The sequence below is a fragment of the Protopterus annectens genome, chromosome 3.part0, assembly GCF_019279795.1.
Source record: "Protopterus annectens isolate FY-2018-M chromosome 3.part0, PAN1.0, whole genome shotgun sequence".
Classification (NCBI taxonomy): domain Eukaryota; kingdom Metazoa; phylum Chordata; order Ceratodontiformes; family Protopteridae; genus Protopterus; species Protopterus annectens.
In genome coordinates, this window is record NC_056731.1 from 1,098,338,881 (window position 1) to 1,098,364,142 (window position 25,262).

Below are 25,262 nucleotides of genomic sequence, written 5' to 3' on the forward strand. Positions count from 1 at the left end.
TTCTAGAATTAGACCAAATTAATGGTGGGATGAAATGATTCAGAATTTGTATATAGTTGTAATGTGTTTTTAAACTTGCAGTGTGTTTTTTATGAATTAATAGTAAAATACAGTGGTTCTGTTGACAAGCTGAGTTGAAATGTGTAAGTACTGCCCACCCGAGTTTTGATGGGTCTAGTGTTGTATAATTAAAATGATAAAAATGCTTGTAAAGGTGGAGCGCTACATGGAAAAAAAGTGCACCATGCATGAGAATTCCATAAACTGTATGATATCTATATACATTTTGTGAAATAAACACTGATTAAAAAATAGATCTTATATCACAGGGATATTTTGTATGTGGATTATGTAAAAATTATTTAAAGTTGGGAAGTGATATATGGAGGGGAGATTGTGAGTATTGTATTAAGTTGAAGGACCCCGTGGGATATTTTAAAAATAAAGTTGGATAACAGGTACTTGCTCATGTCAGCATAGGAAAACAATAAGGAGCATAAAGGAATCTGTAAGTGACTGGACTATAACATAAGATTAGATTTGGATAGTCAGGTGGAAGTCAAATCAACTTCTAGTTTTAGTAATGTTAACAATAGCTTAGAACAGGAACACATATCTAAGGAAATAACTACCATAAGTATGATAGAAGATATAAGTAATTTAGAGTTGGAAAATGCTAGGGAGGAATGACTGACACAGATAATGGAAGAGAAATAAGATGATAATAACTGACATGTTCAATATAATGGCAGGGATAACATCTGTATACATTCCTCTTTAGAGGAAGATAATGTGAATAGGACTGATGCCATAAGTGTATTGGATACAGAAAAGTGGGATGGGGAAGGCAGATTTATAAGTGTGGGGAAACAAAAGGATAAAGAAAAACATTTGCAGTATAAGGAAATAAATAATACATATGTTCATATTTTTTGCTGAAAATAGTGTGCAAATAAATTAAATGGGACAAGAGTAAATGAAAGGACTGATATACCGAAGAAAGATATATTAAATTTACAGTAGGAGGAATAGAGTGGTGTATCTCTCATTGAACCTTCTACAGTAGTATATGTTTTGACTGAAAAAAACTCAAGGTAGACAAGGTAAATGGAAAAAAGGAAATTTGTTACAGGCATGGAAGAGAAAAGCCATATGATAAAAAAAATATAGAAACAAGCGAAATGAAAATGATATTGATAATGTTAGTATTAGATATAATACTTTTATTTATTTTATTTTTTTATTTAACATTTGTTTACCAGGAATGTCCAACTGGGACAGAGCCCGTTTTCAGCAGAAGTCCAGGGAAAAATGCTCCTGAAGCATGTCTTTGGAATGTGGAAGGAAACTGCAGCACCCAGAGGAAACCCATGTTTTGCTGTGAGGTGATAACGCTAACTGCAGTACCACTGTGCCGAAGGAAGTAGCAAGGTAAAAGAGAAGCTTGACAAGAATAATATTCGAATGCTGGGAGACTCACATTTGAGTCAGTGATTGAAATATTGACCTCTATGAACAAATGATTGCTATTAGTGCACTAATAGGTGTACATCTTGAGGAAATATCAGGAATGTGTTAAAGGTTAATGCACAGTAGCAGGAACTAATGACTTATCATGTGTTCCTCTGGAACATATGAAATACTCTATTATTAAAATGCATGAATTTGTTTAAAAAATGGTGTAAAGTTAGCATTTTGTGTAATTCCACCATGCCCTACTTTTTTGGAGCCCAAATGTTTAGTACCTGGCTAAGAAGACAGGAATATTTAAAAGAGTTTAAGGTCACAACAAATATGGTAAGAAAATGGTGATATGTTTTTAATAGATCAGTTGCATTTCACTGAACATGGATATAGAGTTTTGTCATAGTTATTAAAGAAAAATATGAAGGGTTTTTAGAACATTTTATTCAAGATGGGAAAAATAATGCAAATCTAGAAACAATATGAGCTGGTTATATGCAAATGCACAAAGTTTGCAGAAGAAAAAAGAATTAGATTTCATAATAAAACAATAGCAGTTTCATCTGATTGCCTCGGAAATGTAGTAATGTGAACTTTTCAAGGGTTTGCAAGATATCTATTAAATGGAGCACAGGTTCTTATAATAGTTATACAGAATTAATTTTTTTTAGATTTGATGAATCAGTTCAGTTTTTCTCAAAAAAATTGAGATTTCAATAAAAAATGTAAATATCTTAGACTTAATATTGGTGAATAAAAATGAGATATTTGGAAATGCTGAAGTATCAGCACCCTTGGGAAACTCTAACTACAATACTCTTCTCTTTCGACTTACACTTACAGTCGTAAAAATATGTTGCCAGTCGGCACTTACTTTAGTTTGACATCTCCAGCATTTGCCTTCACTAGCAAACAATTTGGCTAATTTATGTGGTGTGTAAAAACTTTTGTTTAAATATCTCCATGTAAATAATTGCCAATATATTGACAAAGTTGATTGTTTTGATGATTTTAAAATAATCGTTTTCTCCTCTTCATTAGGAGGGTGATTGTTTATCTGTGTATAATAATCCCAGAGATTATCTACATAGTAGACTCTTTTTTTTAATAAGTTTATAAATATTAGTCAGGTACCCATTACCTTCATAAGGTTTATTTGTAATTATAATAAAATATTCAACAAATTCTGGGACATTTTGTCTGACGGTTACTTGTATTTGTTCAGTTTTATTTATAAGATATTGTCTTAGATTTTGTAAAAGTAGCCATGAATCTTTATTTATGTGGTATTTGTTAATTATTTGCTCATTGGTTAATATTTTCCCTTGCTCTATCAGTTGATGCCAATAAATTATCATACCTTTCTTAAGTGTATTCATTTTTTGAATTTGAGATGTATCAAGAATGGTAGGTATAAAGGCTATTGGGAAGGTCAGAAAAAAACAAGAATTAATATTTGGAACCATATTTATATATTTTTTTAAATGTTAGAGTGATATTTATATATTTTGATGATAATTTATTGTTTTTAATTTTCCCTATTAAGTGATTTTTTTTAGTAGCCAGACTAGGGGTGATGGTATAATAGTTAAATATTCTTGTAAATGATTTTGGCTAAATTCCATATAAATCTGTTCATGTATTTGTTTCCAAATAAATATGTAATGATTATTTAACCATAAAGTTATATTTTTGACAACAGATGATATAATATATGTCTCTATGTCTGGTAGATTAATTCCTCCTTCTTCCCAGTTTGGTAGATGTTTATTTAAAGCAATTTGAGGTTTATTTGGGTACCATAAGAAGTTTAGTATTATTTTGTTGAATCTTTGGATTATATATTTGGGAGGAGGAAATGATAAGCTTTGTATTAGATATAATACCGTGGGAAAATGACTGATTTAATGAGATATAATCTGTCTCCCATTGTAAATATATATTTGTTCCAGTTAGATATTGCTTGCTCTGTTTTATCTAATGATTTGTTATAGTTAAATATAAGTGAGTCTGTTAAGTCTCCAAGCAGATCTATGCCCAAGTATGTTATTTTGTTGTCCACTGCTATGAATTCAGAAATTTTATTGCTTATAAGTTTCTTTTTGGTGTTGCATGACATGATTTTTGTTTTGTTTTCATTGAAGTGTAAACTTGAGACACTTTGAAATTCTTTTATGTCCTTAAATAAAGCCTGTAAAGATTTATTACTGTCTGAGAGGGTTAGAAGTATGTCATCAGCAAAAAGTTGTAATTTAAGGTTCAAAGTTTTATTAATATATATTCCTTTAATGTTGCTGTTTGACCTAATTTAATTTGCAAATGGTTCTATTATTAGAGCAAATAGCAGCAGTGATAACAGGCAAACTTGTTTAGTTCCCATTTGAATTTGTATAGGGCCTGATCTATATGATCTTAATTTAACATATGCTATAGATTCTTCATATAATGCTTGAATGAGAGAGTTAAAGGTTGTGGAAAATTTATATTCATTTAAAACTAATGTTAGAAAGTTCCAGTTAACCAAATCAAAGGCTTTGTTAATGTCTATGGAAATTATGTTTAAATCAAAATTTATTTGTTTTGAATAATCTATTAATGTTAAAATTATTTTAAAGTTGTCATATGTATTCCTTCCCTTAACAAAGCCTGTCTGGTCTTCATGGATTAACATGGGAAGAAAATGTTTGATTCTGTCTGCATATATTGCCATGAACATTTTATAATCTATGTTTAATAATGATATTGGCCTATATGATGAACATTTTTCTTATCTTTGCCTGTTTTAATTATTAGGGATATCAAAGAATATTTCCAAGACGGTGGGATAATTATATCTTGTTTAACTATGGTATATGCTTTCAGAAGTAAGTATATAGCCTGATTAGGTATTAATTTATACATTTCGGGTAATATATTATCTGGGCCAGGTGCTTTATTTACTTTAAGTTTTTTTAATTTGTGATTTCAATTCTGTCATGGTAATTGATTTACTTATAACGTCTGTTTGTTCTTGTGTTAACCTAGTAAGAATTTTATTTTCAAGATATTTTTCTATATCTTTAGAGGGCATTTTTTGAGAGTTTAAAGAGTTATTAGAGTTGTATTGCAATCTAAATGCTTCTAAAATACTATTTAGGTCTGTTACTTTTTTCTTAGAATTAGATATATATATTTCTTTAATTTGTTTGGATTTGATTTTTTTTTTGTTCTGTTTGCTAATTGTTTCTGATGCTTTGGATTTGTAGAATAAGAATTTAATTTTATCTTTTCTAGATTAATCATAATCTTATGGTGCAAAATTTCTTCATATTTGCTATTGGTTTGTAGTAGTCCCTGAACTAAGTCTACATTTCCTTCCTTTCTGAACTTCTAGTTTCAGTTTATCAGCTTTCTTTTGTAATTCTAATATATCTTTATTCCAGGTTTTCCTTTTGTTAATGTACCAAGATAATACCCTCATATATATATATATATATATATATATATATATATATATATATATATATGCTTTTAACGAGTCCCAAATATATATTTCAGAGATATCCTCTGTTATATTTAATTCAAGAAATGTTTTAATTTCATTTTCAAAGAATACTTTAAATTCTGTTAATTTTGTGATGTAAGAAGGTATTCTTGTAATATATTTTGTATCTGCATGCTTTAGTTCTATGTCAAAAACTAGAGCGTTATGATCTGATAGTGGACAATTTATTATTTTAACTCTTTCAATTTTTGTTATTAAGTCATTGGATATGTATATCCTATCTATTCTAGAGTTAGTCATATGTCTGTGTGAGTAAAAGGAATAAATTAATGAGTCTGAGTCAGCAAATTAATTTATATCTTTTATGTTCATTGTGTCTGTGAATTTTAAAAGTGCCTTTGATATAGATAGTTTTCTTCTTGTAGTTTTTGAATCTGTGTCCTTGTCTTCTGTTATGCAATTAAAATCTTCTGCTATTACCAGGCTACCTTTAGCTAAATGGATTATTTATTCAAAGTGATGCTTAACTGTTTCTAGTCCAAGTCCTGGTATCCAGTATAAATTTACTAAAGTATACATTTTCTTATTCAATTCCATAGATATGAGGCAAAACATGCCAGCTATATCACAATAGGTATTAATTATCCTGGGAGATATGATTTCATTACATATTAATATGGCTACTCCTCTTTTCTTTTGTTTATATTGAGAACTGTCTAAGTATTATTATTTATATTGTTTATATCAATGTCTAACAAGTGTGTCTCTTGTAAAAATACTATTTGCGGCTTATGTATTTGAATAAACTTCTCCTCTTATTACTATTATTCAGATGATTGACATTTATAGATAAACATTTCATGTTTTACTTTATGTTCGATTTGTATGATAGTTTATGGAAGTAATTTTGATCCTTGGTTTTGCTTTATAAAAATGTTTTGATCCTTTCTTCATATATGTATTCTGTATATTTCCTGTAGACACCAAACCATTAGAATGAAAAAAAGAATGAACTGCTAAACTTATGATTTCAAATCATATAATACAATCCCTAACACTATGAGGTAATATACCTCTTTGCCCGAATAGTAGAACTATTCAGCAAACCTTCTTATCTTGTGAATCGTGTTTAGGTTAATCTCTCTTAACCTCAAAATCAGTATAATATTATTTACATACCTTAAAGGAATTATATAGTCAGATAATACATGAATATATTTAAAAATGTATTGAAGCATTGTTAACTGCATATCTAAAGTTCATAACATGCTTAATATAGTAATGATGCTCTTATTTTATGTATGTTTGTTTCTAATCATTATTTAAAAGCAAGACATTCAAATTTAACATTTAAAATAACAAATTCAGTTTAATATCAGTAATACATTTCTAAATAAACATTTCCATCAGTACATATGTATTGAATATAATCAAAAGAAAAACAAAAAGAAAAACAAAGCTATACATATTCACCATATGGACACTTAATAGTGAAATAGTGCTATATATGGCTTAATGACCTTTATTTTTTTTCCTTTAAAAATATAAACTAGGTCCATAAAATTATGGTATGCATCCATATAATAAAAATAAAAAAGCTTTAAAGTCCCCAGCAGTTTGTATCACTGCATTTGTCTGGCAATTCAATAATGAATACAAATTTCAGTATGCAAAGTACATCTGTACCAATGCAGAGACAAGTTTCTATTTAATTGAAATGTATCTAAGTCATAGGTTTATGTATGTATAAAGGAAGGTTTGAAGTTCATTAGTACAATTACATAGTCAGACTTCAAATGCAACACCATTTTGTTTTAGTGTCTGGTGCTTATGCAAATGCAGTACAATCAATGTGTGTGTGATAATGCAGATGTAATGTGTCTTAGGTAATTATCTTTTCTTTTCAAATGTGCGTGTTAAATTACATCTTTCATGGTAAAACAAGAGGTGTTCATACTGAGGAAAGTGACTATCAGCTGGTGAGAAGGGGAGATAAAATGAGATTTCTTGCTAATTTCTTAAGTCCCATTGCAAAACAAGCCAAGTGAGTTCAGTCACTTTTGCTTTAGGCATATAGAATAGCCAAAGGAGTTATACTACTGCCCTGAGGGCATATAAAATGGCTAGAGGAGTTATACTACTGCCCAGGGGAATCAGTTCACCAACATTTATCTACGTGGGGTGCAAGAAATAGGTCAGAAAATAGAGGTAAGGAAACAAGATCTAACAGACATCAGTACATATTGATTCCATATCCTGAAATGTGGCAGAGTTTTCTTATCAGATTTTTTTTTTTTAGAAGTTAAAATGTTTGAATGTTCAAAAAGCCCTTCTACAGGACACTAAACTAAGGAACAGAAAGGCACAAAAGTTGCAAGAACAGGAATTAGCATACATGGTGGCATGCCATAATGTTGTTGTAGGAGGTTATGTGGCAAAAAGGAACATACCAATAACCTGTTCAGCTTGTCTAGAACATACAGATTGGTATCTGTATGTGTTGTACAATAAATACATTTTATTATTATAGAAAAGTGGACTGTTCATTATATTGAGTCAGTATAAATTCCATGCTCTTCACTTGCACTTGGTTTAGTTTCAGTTAGCTTGATAAGTTCACAGTTGTCTGAGTTAAAGAAATACCTGATTGCTATTTCTGTGAAAATGTGCTGTCTATGAATGTATGACATAAAGGAAAGAACACATCAATGAATCAGCACTTTAAAAACTGTTAGATACTTTGTTCTTCCACACTTCTCTGTCTACATGACAATGCTACATGTGTTAACAAATTTGAAGCTGTGAGTTGATTTACTTTATACTTTTCTGCTGGCTGTCTTGTGTATTGCAGCAACAGACTTATTAATAACAATCGGATTCTTACTTACGAAAATCACTATAACAAGGTTATTTGTTACTGACTTTTGGAGTGTGATCAGTGCAGTCCATGCATTACAATAGCAAAAATAATAATAAACATTTTAATATTTTTCATCTTCCCCCCTTGGCTGACCTGGTGTGACTTAGTTTGAACTCTACATTTACCTACAAAATGGAGTCTACAGGACTGCAATTGGTCACCATAACAAAATCAGTTTCTCTCAGCATTTAAGCAGACTGAACTCTACATTTATCTACAAAACGGAGTCTACAGGACTGCAATTGGTCACCTTAACAAAATCAGTTTCTCTCAGCATTTAAGCAGATTGAACTCTACATTTACCTAAAAAACGGAGTCTACAGGACTGCAATTGGTCACCATAACAAAATCAGTTTCTCTCAGCAATTAAGCAGATTGAACTCTACATTTAACTGCAAAACGGAGTCTACGGGACTGCAATTGGTCACCATAACAAAATCAGTTTCTCTCAGCAATTAAGCAGATTGAACTCTGCATTTACCTACAAAACGGAGTCTACGGGACTGCAATTGGTCACCATAACAAAATCAGTTTCTCTCAGCATTTAAGCAGAGTAGGTTGCACACAAAAAGCATTTGTTAAGCTTTCACTTACAGTGCTGTGTAATTAAGAAGGTCACCATTTTGGTCAGCCATAGGGCTCTTTTTTCTACTTGAGTGTTTGCCTCCTTCCCCTGTAACTTAAGCAAACTGACTCTTACATTAAGAGCTATAATACTTACCTTATAGCTTTAGGAAACCTTGTAAACTTCAATAGCCTGACATTTGAACAAGTAACCCTTGTAAAAATTCCCCAAATTGTATACTGTTGGTCTGTCTTTCCTGCTAAACATAAGTGAAATTACAGTGCTGAGTGCAAGTAACATTAAAATTAAAGTGCTGAGTGCAAATAACATTAGTGCTGAGTGCTGATTTTAGGCCTTTACATTCAACGTACCTCTGGTGTGGTATCTTGAGTCAATCAGGGTATTCCCTGTAACCACTCCTACTGCCTTCTCTTTTCCCCCACCCCCGTCTTTCCTCAAACAGGTTAAACTGCTATAATTCAGTACAGGCATCATTTTCAAATCTAGGTGCTTAGGATTTCCCTCTCTCTTCCCCCCTTGGCTGACCTGGTGTGACTTAGTGTAAGTTTCTTCATTGTATGGATCTTTTACTGTTTTTTGTGTAACTGAATGACCTGCTGCTAAATTCTGATTCTGCACAGACTGCTCTATTTTTTGCAGAGGCTCTATAAGTAGCTAGTGACTTTACTGAATTTTCTGCGGTAATATTTGCGTTTAAACTGAACCTGTATCTAGAGAAAGTGTATAATCAGAGCTCCTACTTGCTGCATGTGTTTTTAATGTTTAAATTGCACACACACATTGAAGAAGTGCTTTTATGACCTGAATAACTTGGGCTAGCTATACCTGAAGTGCTTTTACTGGCAGTTTTCCAGTTGTACAATTGTGAACAATTTATTTAGTTTTTCTGGTATATCTTTAAAATCTGGCAAGTGTTTATTTACTGCATTGCTCTCTTGCTTAGGTTTCTTAGCTATAAATCTTAGTTCATTCTGAAGTGTGCTACTTTACCCCCCACTCTCAAACCTTTCTGAATTTATTATTATAAAATAACTGCCTGTTGTTGCCTTCATGCTTACCCTAGAATCTCTGCTTTTCTCTTTTCATAGTTGAACTCTACATTTACCTACAAAACGGAGTCTACAGGACTGCAATTGGTCACCATAACAAAATCAGTTTCTCTCAGCATTTAAGCAGTGTAGGTTGCACACAAAAAGCATTTGTTAAGCTTTCACTTACAGTGTTGTGTAATTAAGCAGGTCACCATTTTGGTCAGCCATAGGTCTCTTTTTTCTACTTGAGTGTTTGCCTCCTTCCCCTGTAACTTAAGTAAACTGCCTCTTACATTAAGAGCTATACTACTTACCTTATAGCTTTAGGACACCTTAGGAAACCTTGTAAACTGCAATAGCCCCGCTACATTCACCCTCACTATGCTTGGGCTCTCTTCGCTCCCCTCCCTGCCCCCAATTTCCTCCCACCCCCAGTACCTCTAAATTTTAAGTACTATAGCCACTCCCCCACTTTCTAGATCCTATCTGCTTTCATCTGGGATAAATCCTCCCACCCCCATTCTTCTACCTACATTTTAATAGCACCTATTAGCTTTCATATGGCATTCTCCCATCCCCCTTCCAGTACCTTTACCTCATCACTCTATCTTCTGGTGTTGCATCACCAGGTAAAACAGTTCCTTTAACTCACTAGCTGAATCACAAATAATGATATACTCCTCTTTACTACCCCTCTTGTTTGCACCATACCTCCTTACGTTGTATGAAAACCAGTTTCTCACAGGATTTCAGGTCCTGAAAGGCCATACTATCACCCCAGCTGTAAATCCTCCCACCTTCAACCATACTTACAGTACCAGGTCCTATCCAACATCTTGTTCAATCTATCAACATCTCAACCCCAGGCACATTAGCTCTAGATCCAACACTACCACAAACTAATAAACAAATTCCTGAAGTTCATCACCAAGTATAGACTTAACCTAATACTTGGTGGTGATATTCACCCCAACCCTGGCCCACCCATTTCAGATACACATACTATATCTACTTGCAATCTAAGCTATAAACCTATAATTAATAGGCCAACTAACTCTCTCCTAGCCTGTCATCTCAATATTAGAAGTATTAATAACAAGGTACATGAATTACATGCACTTCTGGATGTCCACTCCCCTGAGATTCGCTGTTTATCTGAAACCTGGTTAAAACCTAACACTACAGACAATGAAGTGTTACCACCTGGGTACAATATACACACGCTGGATCGTGCTTCCAGGAAGGGGGGTGGGGTAGCTGTACTCTATAAATTTGAGTTGAATGTCACCATAGATGTAATACAACCACCTCAGATAAATAACTCAGAGATTCTTGCCACCAAATTGCAATTTAATAAAAATAAATGCATTAATATCATCTGTATGTACATTCTCCCAGGTAACAATATATCTACACTTGAAGATATCCTGCACTGGCTATCATGTCACTACCCCCAAGAAACCCTACTACTTTGAGACTTTAACATAGACTGGGGCACTTGTTCCTCAGAATCCCCAACCACCCATATTAACCTGCATGCATTTACACAGATCATATCCACCCCTACCAGGATAGGTAAACCCAACCAAAAAGAAAGCATACTTGACTGGGTACTCATAAATAGTCACCCCCAACTGTACACCTCTGGTACCCTCCCTGATGGCCTAAGCAATCGCCTTCTCACATATGTAATTAAGCACAAAGCCATTAATTCCCAACAACCCTTACTCAGAAAGGTTAGAAACAATAAAAACTTTGACCCTGCCAAATTCCAACAAGAACTAAACTCATGTAACTGGTCTATTCTAAAACACCTCCCCTTAGAGGAAGCAGTAGCATACTTTAACAACAAATTCCTTGAGATCCTTGATTTGCATGTACCTGTTCGTTCAAAGAGAACAAAGGCAAAAACTGCGCCATGGCTTTCTAAAGAGTCTAAAGTCAAAATTACCCTTAGAAACAAAGCGTGGGCTTTATGGCATTCTTCTAAAGACCCCCAAGATCACATTAAATACAGGCAATCCAGGAACAAAACTAAAAAATCCATTTTACAAGACAAAAACAATCCTACTGTAATTTGTTGTTGTTTGTTGTTTGTCTTTCGGCTTTTCCCGGTTAGGGGTCGCCACAGTGGAACTCTGGTCCGCTAATGATTGGCAGTTGTTTTTTTTATGGTGTCGAGTTGCCAGCCCGATGCCCAGCCTTCAACAAAGGCATGCCATACTACTGTAATTTACAGACAGTAAATCAAAATAACCCTCAGAAGTTTTGGGCAGGTTTAAATAAACTACTACATCCTGGATAAACTTCAACCCCAATCCTTGCTGCTACTACTGATAAAACCCCTGAAGATGTTTCTGACAGTTTTAACCGATTCTTTACTGAAACAATTCAAGCCCTAGCTAGCCAACTACCTCCTAGCTCCCCTGGTCCTGAAAGTACCACCCCTAGAAACCTACTCGCGTTCAGCTCCCAACCAGTCGCCACTTCACTTATCTGTACCTTGATCAGAAAATGAAAACCCACTACACTTTCTGCTGATCAACTCCCTGCCGAGTACCTAAAAAAATCAGCTGATGCTATTGCTTACCCCGTCTCAATACTAATCAATCGAACCATAGTAGAAGCTAAAATTCCCACCATCTGGAAAATATCCTATGTAATCCCACTTCACAAAGGAGGCAGCTCTACAGTTATAGGCCAATAGCTATACTCTCTCCACTTGCAAAGATTATGGAAAAATGTATTCATAGACAACTCATGCACCACCTAATCCAGAATCACCTTATGGCAGACACTCAGCATGGCTTCTGTCCTCATCACAGCACTACTTCAGCCCTCCTATCCTTTTCCAACACCATAAACCATAATCACAACAATAATTATATATCCTCAGCCCTCTTCTTGGATCTTTCCAAGGCATTCGATATGGTTGATCACCAACCTTTAATCCACACCCTGCAAACATTCTGTCTAGATACTAGAGCCCTTCAATGGTTTCAATCCTACCTGAATGGTCGACAGCAGGCTGTCCTCTGGCAGAACAAACTCTCTAATCTTCTATCTAACACCCTTGGAGTACCACAAGGCTCTATACTAGGGCCCTTGCTGTTCTCCATCTTCATTAACAGCCTTTATACTGTCATCCCAAAATATGCTGATGACTCTACTCTGATTTGCTCGGCCACATCGCCAATAGAGTTATGGTCAGCTACCCAGACCACCTTTAATACAATAGAAAACTGGCTTTCTGAACATCGTCTGATCCTAAATCCCCCAAAAAACTAAACTGCTGTTATTTTCACCAACATGTAGGTCTACTGCTTTCACCTTTACCATAAATTCAAATGATGGCACAATAATCTTCCCTGACCCCTCTACAAAACTATTAGGTGTCATCCTAGATAATATCTAAAATTCGACCTACATGTTAACCAAACTATCAAAACTAGGGTCACTTTACAGAGTAAAAGCTTTCCTAACCCCTCCAGCTAAAATTGCCATAGCTCGCTGTCACCTTCTTAAAACCCTTCTGTATGCATCCCCTCTACTCTCGAATTTAAACAAGACTGTCCTTAACAAACTCTCAATTTGCTACAACCACATTGCCAGGTTTGCCACTGGGCTGCCTTTTAGGGCACATCATTGCATCAATCTAAATCAGCTTTGGTGGCTTGAACTACCCAGTCTAATCCAGTATAACCAAACTGATTATGGCCTATAAAATCCTCTATAATCTGGACAATACTCCTGCACTTAAAAATATTATCACCCCCTATAACAATCCTAGACCGCTTCGATCCTCTAAGAAACTACTAATTCAGACTACCAAAATTAATAACACAGCCGGTGACTCTCTCTTTGCAAACTCTGTAAGTAGATCCTGGAACTCTCTTCCAGCTGATATTACCTTACTTTCTACCTTAGGTCAATTTAAAACTAGACTCAAACAACATATGGCACTTAACTGGCTATGTCAATGTATCAAGCCTGGCTAACTCTCTCTAGAATGTGTAAAAATCTGTTAATCATCTTACTGTGTAATTTAATTTAATCCTGACTTACGCTCGGGATTAACTCTAACCTGTGGAACTTGTTTAACTTGCTTCCTTATGTAATCACTGTAAATAGTCTGTTTGTAATATGTAATGCTGATATTATGTAATGCTGTATCTGCTTACACTTGGAGCTTTTCTCCCCGGGCCTTCGCTGAAAATGGACATGCATCCAGTCGGACTATCCCTGTCAACAAATGTAAAATAAAAAATAAATAAAATAAATCTTTGCTCATACAGGACTAAATGATTATGATACCTGGCCAACATGTCCATCTTCACTCATTATGAAGCATTTTCAAAGTATCATCTAGTCTACATAACATTTCAAACTGCCCAATCCTTGATCATCTGCCACCCAACATATTAATTAGCAGTAATGCGTGTTGGCAGCAACAGACAGTTGTGTTAATGCCGCCGATAAACCAAGGCATAGTGTTCCTTGTGGTGGGTATAACTAAGCGTGCAAGCAGGAGGACACCCCAGTATGAAAGGTATGCAAGGAACAGTTGCTTCCCACATGAAATAATTCTGTTTTGCAAAGTTTGCTTTTTACTGAGTGCCTTCTGTGAAATGGTAGTCAGTGAATATGAGTTCCTTTTCAACCTCAGACTGTGAATTGTAATTAAAAACGAAAGAACTAAGATAAATATAAAGAAATATTTAAAAACTATAAAGGGAGACACAGCAGTACTGTTGCTTTAATAAGGAAGCATACTTTTGTGTTCTGGGTCTCTGCTTTATAAGGTTTTGATTATAGACTTTCAGGAGACAACGCATGCAAGGAGAGAATGGTCAGAGAGTGGGATCCGCTTTCCTGATGTGGATAATGTATTAAATTTGATGTAATCATCTCAAGGACCAGGCGGGAAGGAAAATATGTTTTTTCTCTCTTTTGATTAAGGTAATATGCTCGCAGCTGTAGTGTATTACCCGCTGTTTGTGTAAAAATGTAGATGTATCTGTTTTCTATGTCAGCTGCATATTACAGCAAACCACTACACAAATGGGAAAAGTAAATTAATCACTCCTATACATATTTTATTTTAGTTCAAAGTTTCTAATACTTATAACGAAACATGCAATATAACATGGCACATAACAATACATTTAGAATTTTATAATGGCTGTAATAGTTCATTTTATCAAAAGCTTAACCAAATATTTATAAGTCAGTGGAATTAATTCTATGGTATTTTTAGGATGTAATAATGTTCATTACTAAAGCAATAGTTGTTGGTCATTTCTGTAGCTAATCCAATTAAATAAAAGGATGCAGATCTGAGCATTTAGTTTAAGACTGTATCTAATAAAGAACTTCAAACAGTTTTTACAATTCATTTAATCTATCAATTAAAGGCTTGTCAAGCATTTGTATGTCAGTGGATGCTCATATAAGGACTTATTTATTTGATGATGTTTTACATGTTGACTATATGGAAATCTCTAAATGTTGATGTATAAACGAAATAGAAATTAATTAAAAAATAATTACAGAAATGAATTTGTTCCATTTTTAAATAAATCTAATAGTATATAATAAATAATTGTAAAGGGGTACCTGTTTCAAGTTGGTTTGGAAACAAGAAGACTTTTTGCTGCTTCTGTATCATTGTTTAAACATTTACAATATATAGTATATAAGTGTTTATTTGTCCTTCAATTTTTTCTTCTTTTGTTCAACAGTCTTCCAGTTGTGGACTTCTGCATTTCTTTTGGGTGTACTGTTTGTCCATTCAATAGATTCTTCTTGTGTTAAGATGTTGTTGTTAGAAAGGTATTTTATTGCTGAGTCTAATGTTTCAAAGATTTTTATTCCCTCTGGCAAGAAGATTCTCAGTCTTGCTGGAAACAAAAGATGAGTTTTCAATTGCTTCTTTTTTAGTAGTTTTATTACTGTTAGGAATTATTTTCTTTTGGAAAACACTTTTACAGAATAGTCACTGTCAAATCTGATTAGAGCATCTTTATATTTGATGGGTGAATTTGTCCAGGCATTTGTTAGGATAAGATATTTGTCTTGGCTAGAAAATAGTCTCAAAATTATGGATCTTGGCTTATTTTTGATTGAAGAGGTATTTCCAGATGTTGTTAATGATCTGTGCGCGCGTTCTATGCCATAAGAAAGGGTTTCAGGTAATTTCACTATATCTGGTATCTGGGTGTTGAGAAAGTTTATTATGTTGTCCCCTTCTGTTTTCTCTGATAAACCATATATGTTATTTCTTCTTGTTCGGTTTTCCATATCATCAAGTTTTTCTATTAAGCAAGTATTCTGCTGTAATAAAAATTCTGTTTGATGTTTCTGTTAGTGGTCTTGAGTCAATGTCATTTAATGACTGTTCCATAAGTGAAATTTGCCCTTTCTTTTGTGTAAACATTTCCTGAAGTTGTTCAAGTTGCTGTGAGCAGTTTTCCTTGAAATTATTTATTTTGTTATCCATTTTATCAATTTTGATTGTGAGTTCCTGTATATTAGAAATAAGTGAATGTAGTTCCTTTTTGATGGTAGAGTCCTGAGCTGAATTCTTAAGGTGACTCATGTTGTATAGCTGATTGTAGTGTTGTTCTTCCAGTAGTTAATATTGACAGGAATAATCCATAGATATTCAATGAAATTTTTTCTGTAGATGCTCCAGGGTAATACAAAGTTGTTAGTAATAGAAATTTCCTCAAAATATTACTTATTTCATAAAATTCCTGTCAGGAATAGTAATGAGGTAAGACAGCTGAGAGAAAGTGCTGTTACCAGATCAGCATCATGGCCACACCCCCCAATACTCTTCTCTTTGAGGTAAGAAATGCATATATTGCATTATTCATGTGAAAGTAGATATTATAATATGAGTAAGTTAGATAAGGAGTTATTAACAGAGAATTTTCTCAGGGTTGATTGGCAATATGATAGTAAAGACATATATGAATAATGTGGCTGGAAGAAGATGAAAGGTATGTGTGCTACATTTTCCAAGGTCTAGTAAATGTATTAAAAAGTAAAGATGAGCAGGAAACCCTTGGTAGAATAAAAATTTAAATAGACTTCTGAAGAAAAAAAGTGTGTATATAATAAATATATAAGACATAATACAGCATACAGTAACTGTTTGAATGGGATTACCAACAGGCTTAAACAGGAATTATATAAAATACGAGGATACATTAATTGACATATCAGTAAACAGTATAATGAGTTAGATTCAATATTATAGGAGTCCAAAATTGCTACTAATAAATATTTAATAGCAGAAATATTTAATGAATACTGTGAAGACTTAGTTAGTTTCAATAATCCAAAGGATATCCATACAGTTAATAGTGATCCTGTGAATGATTTTCCAAAAAGTGCCAATGGAGGATGTTAAAAGTCACAGAGTAGAGTTAAAAATATTCACTGCACCCATCTCTTATTACAGGGCAATTCATAAATGAAATGTCTACTAGCATAGCTTTTTAAAAATATTTTCAATAATTTACTGTTAAATGGATTGGTGCCTAAAGATTAGAAGAGGTGATAACATATTATAGATATTTATAGACTAGTACATCTTACATCAGTCAATGAAAAATGTTTTGAGAGATATATATTACAATATTTAATTGATGCACACACACACACACACACACACACACACACACACACACACACATATATATATATATATATATATATATATATATATATATATATATACATATACACACATATATATGTATATGGACCAGTGACTGATTATATACTATATGTTTTAATAAAGGTAGGTCGACTTTGGTATATCATTTTAAGTTCCATGATAAAAACTGCCACTATGATGGATTGAGAAAAAGTAGGTATGATAGTTTATCTTGATGTCACAAAAGTTTTGACCATTCATAGATTCATAGGTGTGTACCAGGCTGACCACTAGGGCCCTCAAAAGCCTATCTTCACGATCCAAATGTGATCCACACATTTGATTTATGTTTGATTAATACAGGTGATTTACTGAGTGTCTCTGTCCATTGGAGACATAGGAGCCAGACCAGGGGTGAATTTCCGATTACTGATTCATTGGTCCAAGATCAGGATAGGGAGCAACTCTACTTAACATGGATGGGGAGCCTGTTCCAGAGAATGAGAATTCCCTGAGAAACATATCTGTCTCTTCAACATGTTCTATTGATGTTGCAAACAAAATTTAGGTCATTTAATCTAGTAGTTCTGATACTGTTTGTGCTGTAGATGTAAAAAAGATTCATCAAAACAGGGTCCAGGGATCACCTGTCAGAAGTTTGTATGATACTGAGTATAGAGGCAGGGCTTTGAGGCAATCAGTGTTGGACAGTGGGTTTACTCTCTGTATTCTTTTTTTGTAGGTAACCTTTGTGGATGTTTCATTTGCTGTATGTGTCTAATCAGACCTTAGGAGGCATTATACACTATGATGTACCTGATGAGTGCTGAGTACAGTGGTATGATGACCTCTCTGGACTTAGATGCTATGCCCTTGCTTAAAAGTTGAGCAACATAGAAGGATTTTCTTACTACCTTGGACACATGTTGGTCAAAGACAAGGTTACTATCTGCATGAGTTTCCAGATCCCTGACTAGTGAATTTACTTTTAAGGGTGTTTTATTGATGATGTAGTTACCCAGGGTGGCAGACCTCCCAAAAGGTACTGTAATGCATGTCTTGGTATTGAGTTTTAAGCCATGGCTTTGGCACCAAGAGTTTGTCTGTATTAAACCTCACTGAAGGATGTTCTCATTTTGGGGGGATTCAGTGACTACTCCCAATTTGCAATAATCTCTAAACTTGGTTAGTCAGAGGCCTTTGGCATTGGCTTTTTTAAATGAGAACTAGATGCCAAAGAGGAGTCGGCCTAGGACAGAGACCTGGGGGACTCCACTGATGACTGGCCTCGTTGTTGAGGTGGCCTCACTGATTCTAACCTCCTGGATCTTAACAGTAAGCCAACTAGCTATCTAGCATGTTATAAAGGGGTTTATATCCAGTTCTCTAAGTTTGTTGACTATGCCCGAGTGGGATATTGCATCATATGCTTTAACCAGATCTAGGTAGGCAGTATGCACAGTTTTCCCCTCATCTGTTGCCTTAGTGACCTTTTCAAAGAAGTCCAGCATGATCTTAAATTGACAAAGCCAAAATGGGATGGATCCAGTGTCTGGAGGTCTCCTATGTCCTTGTTGATAATTTCTATGATAATTCTTTTCATGGCTTTGCAAATAAAATTAGTCAAACTAATGGATCTGTAGTTTCCAGGATCTGTTGAAGGTCCTCCTTTTTGAAGGGGGATAACCATCACAGTCCTCCCTTCTCATGGTCAAAAGCCTGTTTTAAGACTGTAGTTAAATAATGACTCCAGGGGTCCTGATAAGTCATATTTTAGACTATTCAGGAGGCATCCTGGGATGTTATCGGGGCCCACTGAGGCCATGTTCTGGGCTTTAGTGACTGCAGGTAGTACAAACTCCCTATTTATAGTTGGAGGGTGTTATGTTTGAGAGTAATATTGAAGAGATGGTAGGGGGTGAGAGGGGCTAAAATAGGAACTGAATTTGCCTACTAATAAGGTCGCTATATCGCCAGGCTTGGTAAATGTGGTACCATTAACCACCAGTTCAGCACATTGCTGTGTGTTGCCCTAGAGGTTTCTGACATAGGTGTAGAAGGTGTTATGGTTATCTTTCACCTGGGAGGATATTTTAAACTCAAATTTGTCTTTGTTTGGCCTAATTAGCTCTCTTAGTTGCCTATTTACTTTGATGAGATTTTTTTATCTATATGGGAATTACCTACCCTTCCTGATTTATAACATACTTTTTTGCTTTTGTTGTATATCCTGTTTAATTTGGGATGCTACCAGGGAGGTTTGTTTCTGGGGTTAGTTCTGGGTTTACTTCTGGTAGAAACAGCCGCCTCAATGCAGAAATTTACATGGTTGTTCAGAGATTCTGAGAGCAATTCAGTTTAGGCTGGTGTGTTCTCGTGGTTGGGAGGAGCACTGAATTTTGATAAATTGTCACTTAAAAAAACTTTCAGTGGCACAAGAAAATAACTTTCTTGGGTGGCGTAAGCCAGGGAAACTTGTTGGTTAGGCTTACTTAGGCCCTTGGGCCGATAGCCTAGTACCTGCCTATGAACCTATGAACCTAATAACAGGTAATTTGCCTTGGAATAATTCCTATTACTGGTCTTAATGGGATTACAGTATTGATTTTAATTTTGAAAGGGACAGATTTATGGCTAGACCTTACCAGGGAGGATGAGGCATTGAGGAGGGGGTTGCAGCATTCTCCCATATTTGTAAACAGGAGGTCCAGTATGTTGGACCCTCTACTGGGCGTACTTACTATTTGGTCAAGGGTGTTTGTATTTAAGAATTCCAGGAATCTCTGTGCCTGTAGATTTGATGTCATGTAAGATTCCCAATCTATAGAGGGGTAATTAAAGCCTCCCATGAGTAGGTGTTAGGTTGGATGGTAAGTGTCTACAGTAGGTCCAAGTATGAATTGTGAGCTTCTTGGGACATGGCAGTTGACCTTTAGCCAGCTAGGATATGGCACAAGATTTTGTCTATGGTGATCTGCACATAGAGGAACTCCACATTTCATCCTGTTTGGCCACCCTAGAGGTATGCTTGTTACTGATATATATATTAAGACACCTCCACCTTTAGCCCTTGTCTGTGCAGCTACTGGTAAAAGTGTGGAAGGCACTGAACCCTTGCACTGATGGAGTACTCTGTGTTTCTTTAAACCATATCATGGTAACAGCACTGATATCTATATTCCAAAGTGTGAGGAGGGCTTGGAAGGAATGTAGTTTTTTATTTAGGCTCCCACATTGAGCAGTAACACCTTCAGGTTCTGTTAAGTTGATTTTGGTATGTCTGAGGTTTGTCAGTTTAGCATTGCCTAAAAAAGGCACTATGGAAGCGTGAACAACGCTTTAGCCAATATTCGAAAGCCTAGGGAAAAGGGTGCAGACCATCCTTGACAAAGCAGTGTGGTTTGTTGACCTTGTCCTACTAAGCTGACAAATATTGGAACCCCTTAGAATGACCCTTGCTCATATTGTGTAGTCAATGGCGGTACATATCAGGTCATTTATACCCACATGGACTACGAAGAAATCATACAGGTACCTGTGGCGTAATGACTTGTGTGCATGCATGATTTGGTGGATCCTGGCTCCAGATACACAACTAACTGTTATCTTCTCCTTGTTCAGCCTGGTTAGAGGGACATCAGTATATCGTACAATGGAGTCCCTTATGACAAGAGTCCTGGGAAGTGTGTTTGTTTACTTTAGGGGCTTGGGGCTCCACTGAGATTGACAGTATGTGTGGTATTAGGTGTTAATTTGTCTGAGTGCCTTCGGGCTTTCTGAGGCATAGGTTTGACAGTGGGTGGTCTAGGTGATCTTTGTTGTTTAAAAAGATTGCTTTTAGTTGTCTCAACATAAGTTAGTCTACATGTGTGTTGTGTGCTATGTATAGGTCTCAACCTCTTAAGGGGTAATGTGGATCACAGAGACTGACAATGTGTGACAAACAGGCAAAATCTGGAACATTCATTTTTCTCACTGCGCGAAAATGCTGAAGTGGTCTTTCAAGAAAAGTCAGTTAGTGGAAGAATACATAAACCAAGAGTAAACACTGTATATGTACACACACACACACACACACACACACACACACACACACACACACACACACACACACACACACACAAAACACATGTGTAACTGAAGTCAAAAATGTATTGTATAATCAGAAAAATACTACCATAACTAAGTAATCAATTGCAAATCATGCATTTACAATCAGAAAGCAAAAGCAGCAATTCTGCATAAGACTGAGCTCTCATAATCTATGCACTTTTTCCACTGCACAATTCACATGATTTTTTTAAACAATACCTCTCAAGTGTACTTCATTATAAGCAAAATTCCTCATTTTGAGTCTTAAAATGTCCATGTTCCATGAAGTTCCACATTGAAAGGGTCAGTTACACAATCAGTGTTAAAACAATTTTAACAGATGTTCACAGTAAATACTGAACCGTATTAATGCATAAAATTACTTGTAAGTTTGAAGTAACTAATTTTTGCTATCTTGCGAGCTCTTAGCTGAGGTTATTAGTAAGCTGTTCTGCCCTCCTACAGACAGTGGAGAAGGAGAGCTTGAGGTACAGCCCTGTAAACATAAAACACTTAAGCTGCCAGAATCCCCCACCACTAAATGCACAGCAGAGAATTCCCGTCTGCTACAACACTAAAGACTTAATTGATATTCATGGTAAATAATAGTGAATCATATTACTCAGCAAAATAACTTAATATTTTTTATGATGTGATCTCCTAGGTAAAGTTATTAATAAACTGTTCTGCCTTCTTACAGACAGTGCAAACACTGGGGATAGAAAGAAAAACAGCTAGAAGGTCCCTACCCCTCTAAAAAAACACTAAGCTGACAGACTTTACCTACCCTCCATCAAATGTACAGCAGAGAATTCTGCTATCATGTAGAACACAAACTATAAAAATATACAAAAGTTTGCCTCTTCTCTCTCCATTGTTCTAGCAAAACCTGGACTAAAAATTAGACACTTATCTGCAACCAACGATATATCACCAAAAGATATGTTTCACCAGAGAAGAAATCACAAATCATTTTGTGAGCACTGGCTTGCACGCTGTAATGTAGTCTCCACTCTCCACCAATTTTCATGCCAGGCACCTCCTAAATCCTAATGCTGCTGCCCTCCTAAAGAAAAATCCATTGTTGCCTTAAATCTACAAAGAAAAGTAAAGTGCTCCCAGCATCGCAGTGGCAAGAAAACTATCACCTGGAAGTCTCTTACTGAGTGTTTATTTTTCTACTTCTCCTGGTTGGCTTGCTTTGTCTTGATAGTCAATCTCTGATTGGCTCATATTACTTGCATGCCGACTGGCTATTTTTGAGGTATATAAACCAATCAGAATGTCCATTCGGTGCCAACACTCTTAATGTGGAACTGCGGAACTTTGTGAGCTCTGTGCCCTAAATGCATAATCAGGAGCACTTAGAAGGTGAGTTGGTATGTGAGGTGGGTGTTGTGTGTCTGGTTTCAACAACCTGATGTGGACTTGTATGCGAGAGTTGAGCCTCCAGTGTCATTGTGTAATTGCACCTCTTGCATACCACATTTAATTCTTTAAGGATTAAGTGTTCATCAGTAAGCACAAGACAATTACTACATTGTCTCAAGATGCCCGTGTCCACCAAGCTGGCTGCAGATAAGTTAGGAAATTGCATATTCATAATGTCCAATCATTTGATTTTTGAGCTACAAGGTGGTGGTGTATTGGAGTTAGAATGCTATCAAAGGTGGTTTGTTTGTGCAGACTAATAAGGGTGCTTTACTGGGGCAAATTAAGCTAAACAATACTAAATTCTACTAACTCTAATGTTTATACAATACTGAATTCTACTAAATTTATAGGTATTGCCACTCAAGGCCCAGCTAACTGCTGTAAACTTGTTGGCACACAAGGTATTTGCAGGTTACAGTTTTATGCATCATTCTATAGAGAAAATTTACTTTCTAAGTGTTTGCTACTGTACAGGGCACTGTTAACCTAAGTAAACATGCAAAATTTATAGCAGCACAGAAAAAACAGAAAACTAAATAACGAGCTCTGTGGCAATAAAATGACTACACTATGGGTCCTTTTATGTATTTCAAAACTCAGATAGACTAGGCAAACACCTCCTGTCACAAGATGAACAAACCCAGTCCTCTTGATGTAAAAATACAGAAGAAAAGACCCACAAGTATAATGCAAACACAAACTACTTAAACAACTAGCTGAAAATCCCTTCTTGAACGTAATTTCAAGATAGTAGCAATGAGAGGAAAGGCAATTTTTTATTACAAAAAAAAATTAGTGAAAATAACACAAAAAACAGCCAGGACTCATACTAAACTCTGTATTTATTACAACGGTTAAGCTCTTTTCATTTGTATATTCACAAACTTCATCAGACCAACCAATCAGTTGTTAAAAAGGACCTTAAATAACTATTCCAAAAGGAAATGATGCCATAAATTAAAAATTCAAAACATCATTTTACATTTAAAGTTCCATAGCATCCATTAAACTGCTAATATTAAAAACTATTAAAATGATGCTACTACAACTTATTATGCATTAAAAAATCAGAGTGCCTACCTACAGAGACACCATAAAAATAAGAATAGTAATATAGCCTAGTACTAACCTATTTATCTGATCATTACCAACACGGGGACTTTATGCGCCATACCAGAAGTATATCCCTCATTGGTAAGATCAGACCATAAATTAATTTCACTGGATATCCACATCCCGACCCCACCCCCAGCCCAGAAAACCACAGTGAAAAACTTCTCAAAAGCAAACTTCACACTTCTCAAAACTGAAGTGGAATCCTTCAAGGCCCCAGGGCCAGTGGAAACTATGGCCCAAACTGCAGAATCCTATATAAACGCATTCTACGGACATCTCCAGGAATGCATGGATCATGCTATCCCAAACAAAACCAAGACCCAATCATCCAAAGGAAGGCGTCCAGTCTGGTGGACCCCAGCCATAAATAAACTGTACAACAGAAGGAAGAAGCTACTACATGATAGAGCAAAATCCCTAAAAGGGAAGGCATCTCTGATCAGTACTAGCAAAAAATTACGATCCCTCATAAAATCCTCCAAGGCCAGCTTCGAGAGAAAAATTGCACAGGACACTAAAGACAATCATAAGGCTTTTTTCAGTTATGTTAGGAACCTGGGATGCAACTCCCAGACTTGTTCTGAGTTGATACTAAACGACAAAAAATACACTGAACCCACAGACATCACCAATATCCTGGCAGACAGGTTCAGTGCAAACTTCTCCCCCACCCCCAAAAGAGCAAGTATCTGTCCCGGCAGAGTGCAGCCTCCCAAACATCTCTGATACTCAGGTGAAGGCTGCCCTCTCCAAAGCAAAAAACACTGCTTCCATGGGACCAGATGGCGTCCCAGGTTGCATCCTACATGAACTCCAAGAGGAACTAATCCCTCAAATAAAACAGCTATACAATCTCAGCCTCACTACAGGATATGTGCCCACAGAATGGCATACAGCAACAGTGGTCCCACTCCACAAAGGTGGAGCCTCTACGGACCCTGGAAACTATCGCCCCATAAGCCTGACTAGCTTAGTCTGCAAGGCTATGGAGAGGATCATCATGGAACTCATAAACAAAGACATTGGGGACCTACAGACACTAGATCCTACCCAATTTGGCTTTGTCAAGGGCAGATCCTGCCTTTTGAACTTGGTCGACTTCTTCGAAACAGTCACCAAAGCCATAGATGAAGGGAAGTTAGACCACACAGCCTATCTGGACCTCGCAAAGGCATTTGACACAATACCCCACTCGGGCATCATAGATAAGCTATCCATCCTAAATATAAACCCCTATGTCACAAGATGGGTCGCAAACTGGCTCAAAGACAGAACCCACAGAGTCAGAGTTGCTGGAGCCATGTCAGACTCGAAACCGGTCACAAGTGGCATTCCACAAGGTTATGTCCTGGAACCTCTCTTGTTCGGTATTTACTTTTCTGAGGTACAGGCCAACGTGGGAGGACTATGGCTCACCAGGTTCGCAGATGACTGCAAACTGGGCGCCATAATCGACTCTCCAGCTGACA